This window comes from Dipodomys ordii, unplaced genomic scaffold (genome assembly GCF_000151885.1).
Source record: "Dipodomys ordii isolate 6190 unplaced genomic scaffold, Dord_2.0 Scaffold1, whole genome shotgun sequence".
Classification (NCBI taxonomy): Eukaryota; Metazoa; Chordata; class Mammalia; order Rodentia; family Heteromyidae; genus Dipodomys; species Dipodomys ordii.
Window position 1 is genome coordinate 2,922,635 of NW_012267217.1, and position 4,614 is coordinate 2,927,248.

A 4,614-nucleotide genomic window follows, 5' to 3' on the forward strand; every position below is an offset into this window, starting at 1 on the left:
AGGCGGCGAGGGCGGGCCGGGAGCACCGCCACCCCGGCTCCTCGGGCCGCGAGGAGGCTACGGCTCCGGTGCCGTCCCCACAGCTCGCGGAGCCCACCACGCCGGGACTGAGGCCGGGCGGTGTGTCAGCATCAGTACCCCGGCCCAGCCTCGGCCGGAGGCAGCCACCGCCGAGCTGCGCCGCACATGCTCAGTGCGGCCCGCCAGTCCCTTGGGCGCCGTGGTGGCTCCGGGTTTTAGTCCCGGCCCGGGGGTGGGGCGGGGCGAGAGGACTAGGGGCGGGGCCAGGTGGTCCCAGGACCAGCCGGAGACTGAGGTTCCTCCCAAAGGGGCGGGGCCTGAACCGCGGACCTGCCCCCTGGGGGGCCACCTAACCCCAGGTGCTTCGTCGGACCGGGCCGGAACTTTCCCGCCACTGGCATTTCCTGGCTCGGCCGCCCTAGAGCACTGGGACGGCTCGGCGGGACTCGGAGTCTAGGGCGGGGTTCTAAAAATGCCCCCGCAGGTGCCTGCGGCCGAAGGCTTGTATCTCTGGCTGCTGGTTTGCTGCCTTTCAGAAGCCCCGTTTAATTTCACAGCATTTCTTCATGAAAAGTACCGAAGAGGACGAGCCCAAAATTAGACACCCAGAGCAGAAAGGCTTTGCAAGCCTGCGATGAATCCGAAACAAGATGGTGGGAGAAGGAGGAAGGCGGAGGCCGAGAAAAGGAAAGAGCATCCCTTGTCACCAAGCAAAGGGGAAAGTGTTCACTTAAGGCTGTTCCAAAATGGCCAGCTTGGAACTATTCCCGCCAGTTTGTCACCATAAAAGCAAACGTTGCTTTTTTCAGACACTTTGTAGACAAAAAGATCTTTGGGAACCTACTGTGTGCCCCCAGACGGTTCTAGAAGCTGGGTATACCAGCAATAAACGGAACAGGCAAAACTCATTGTAGGGGAAAAAATAGGAGCCAAATTTTATAGCGTCCCCTTCACCTGTTAAACAATCCCCCAACTGTTCATATCAGACTTGCTGGAACAAAAACCCATAAACCTCAGAAAGCTACCCAAACCCTTCTAGACTCATCTGCAAACCTGCTACCTCCGAACCTCTTAGAAACCATGATGGGCAATTTTTGTTTTCCTTTATGTAGATACTGGGGTTTGAACTCAAGACCTGGGTGCTGTTCACTGACTTTTGTACTGAAGGCTAGTGCTCTACCACTTGAGCTCCACTTCCAGCTTGGTTGGTGCTGAAGTGGGGATGAGAGTCTCACTGACTTTCCTGCTCAGGCTGGCTTCAAACCACAGTCCTCAGTAGCTAGGATTACAGCCAAGAGCCACCAGAGCCCGACTCGATTTTTCTTTCTACTTCAACAACAGAGCTTATAAACAGTGGACGCGAATCAAATTTCATTCAATTACTGTTCACTTCGTTTAGCCCAACCAGAAAAAGAAAAAAGAAAAAAAAAAGCCTGACATTGTATCATGAGAAAAGCCTATTTTGGCGGTTCTCCAGATGATACACTATCAGTGGAAGTTCCTTTCTCAGGAACTGACCATACCAATCTTTGTGACAATGTTCTGCCTCTCTGTTGAACCTCTAGCACATTGTATCTATTGGGTTTGAATCTGGCTTTGTGCCTTCGTGCTTAACCACTTGTATCTTCTCAGTTGTCATTCTGCATCGCTAGCTTCTGTGTGCACACGAAGTGGGTGTTCTCATTTAACTTGCTTGATGAGAACGTCCATAAATAAGACAAATGTGTGTGACAACTGCCAGTTTTCTAGCCTACCTCCCTCAGAACCACCTGTGTCTCCCATCACCTTTCCAAGTTCCAGTCTGTCTTTTCCATGTGTTGGTTATTTCTAAAACCTGGAGAAGTGGAATCATACTACTGAAAGTCCTAAGTAAAGAATCTATTGAAGGATTTTTTTTCTCCGCATGCTCAGTGGCAGATGCGGGTAGCAGTATCTCTGCAACACAAAGAAAGGAAGAGGACAGACACAATGAGAACAAAGAGCTGCTGGGTTCCACATTAGTGATAGAAATTGGGGATAGGCACATCATAGTGAAGACAACAAGAATTAAGATGTAAGGAAAAGCAGTCGTTTTGCTACAAAATTTATGCACACTAAGGAAAGAGAAATAAACAGCCCTCTCCTCCCCCACTCACCCAGTGTTGTCTATGGAACACATCCCAGCAAACAGAAGTCAAGCTTTAGAACTGTTTTCGAAGTAGCAATTATTGCTTAAAGAAAAATCTTTGCTGTTTTAAAAGAAAAGCACACGTGGCAATTTAAACATAGAAAGACAGAGACATTCTGTTTTACATTACTCTTCTGTATTATCCTTAAAAAGACAAACTTGTCTTCTTCCTGCTTTGAAAGCCTGAAATAAATCATGCTCAGAGAAATTTTAGATCATTCCTTTTTATTAAAGCCTTCATTTTCCCCCTTCAGAGAACATATGTACACATACAAAGACCCTCAATATGCTCACTGACTTTAACATGGTAGCCACAGGATGCCAGTCTCTTTAACACATAATTAAAGAGGTTGATGGTGTCAAGGTTTTAATTAAGCAGCCTTACTTTTTTTCTGATGCAAATTTTAGGCTGTGTCCTCTGAAAGAAATTACATACATGGTTGCTCAAATTAATTTTTATTTCAAATGAAAGAAAAAAGTGATTTCAGAAGTTTTCAAAGAAGATCTGAACATGAAAGTGCATGTCTCATTAAAAAAAACTTTAAGCTTGAAGAATGCATAACATCCATATATCTCACATTCAAAATTAGGTAAAATACGCTTATGGCTGAGACCATTCTAGTTAGTTTAGGGAATAGCATAAACATATCATAACTTGTATTATCTATAGACATCTCTGCTAGTAAAGGTATCAATCTGCAGCTTGATCATCAACTTAACAACAGAATTGCATAGGCAACATAATTTCTTGTTAAATATACCAATATGATTTCCCAAGGAAATCAAGGCAAGCCTGTTCTAGTTTTGCAAATGAGATAGTTAAGTTACTTGCCCAAGTTTGATTATAATAATGGTGGTGGTAGCCAGAAGCTGGTGGCTCATGCCTGTAATCCTACTTACTCAGGAGGCTGAGATCTGAGGATCACGGTTCAAAGCCAGCCTAGGAAGGAAAGTCTGTGAGACTCTTACCTCCAATTAACCACCAAAATACTGCAAGTGGTGCTGTGGCTTAAGTGGTAGAGTGCTTGCCTTGAGCTGAAGAGCTCAGGGACATTGCCCAGGCCCAGGGTTCAAGCCCCATGACTGAAAAAAAACAAACAAACAAAAATGATGGTGGTTCTTAGAAATTTCTAATGATCTATGCTTTCCTTATACCATATTAATTAAAGATCATAGATCAAATTACTACAAGAATTTTTTTAAATACCTAATTTACAAAACTGAGATCAAAGATCCCTAACTTAATTCAGGCTATGGAGCCTGAGTGACTTATACCTATTAACAGAAATTCCTAGTTAACCAAGTGGCACAAAGGGAATACTGTCAGTTCCATAGTCCGTGTAGTCCCACAGGGACTTAGACACATCACTACATTTAAACAAAATTGAAATGATTTTTAAAGATTTTTAATTTATTTTTATTATCTTGAAGTAGCAATTGAAAATATCTTTAATAGATGACTATTCAAGCATGGTGGCTCCTGCCTGTAATCCCAGAACTCTCAGGCTAAAGCAAGAAGATTATGAGTTCCAGGCTAGCATTAGCTACAGAGATAGATAAGGAACTAACTGAAAAATAAATAAAATAAATACCCAGTTATAGCTAGAATTTAGATCAGAACTTATTTATTTCCATAAGCATTTATCATATGATAACAATATTTTAGATTCTGTAAAAACTAATTCTTTTCCACCTAACACAAATAAAACTAGAAAAACACTCGCTATAATCTAATGTGTTGCATTTTAATACAAGACAATAATATACAGTTGTGAGGACAAGAAGCCATATTTTGTAAGAATAATCCCTGTATTGGGTGTAACTTTCTGACCTCACCTAATACCACACCTGAACGAGACAATTCCCAATGCAATTATACCTTAAAAGGCCGCATTTGGTAGTGCTTATAGTAACAATAATAGTAATAATAATATTTCTGTTTATTTGGCAAGCTGCACTTGTGCCTTCCTAATAAATACTTATTACACATCTATTATATTCAGGTCATATTTTCTATGATTTTTAGAAATTGAGGTCTGGGAATGTGGCTTAGTGGTAGACTGTTTGCCTAGCATGCATGCAGCCCTGAGTTTTATTCCTCAGTACCACATAAACAGAAAAAGCCAGAAGTGGCACTGTGGTTCAAGTGGTAGAGTGATAGCCTTGAGCCAAAAGAAGCTCAGGGACAGTGCCCAGGCCCTTGGGCGAAAAGAAAAGAAAAGAGAAAGAGAGAAAGGAAGGAAGGAAGGAAGGAAGAAAATGAGTAAGATAGCATTTCCATAACACTTAATTGGAGAAAGAAGCACCTGAAAAACTAGTTATAGCCCAAGACATAGTGTAATAAGGATGATGATGATGATGGTGTGTGTGTGTGTATGTGTGTGTGTGTGTGTGTGTGTGTGTGTGTGTGTGTGTGTGTGTGTACA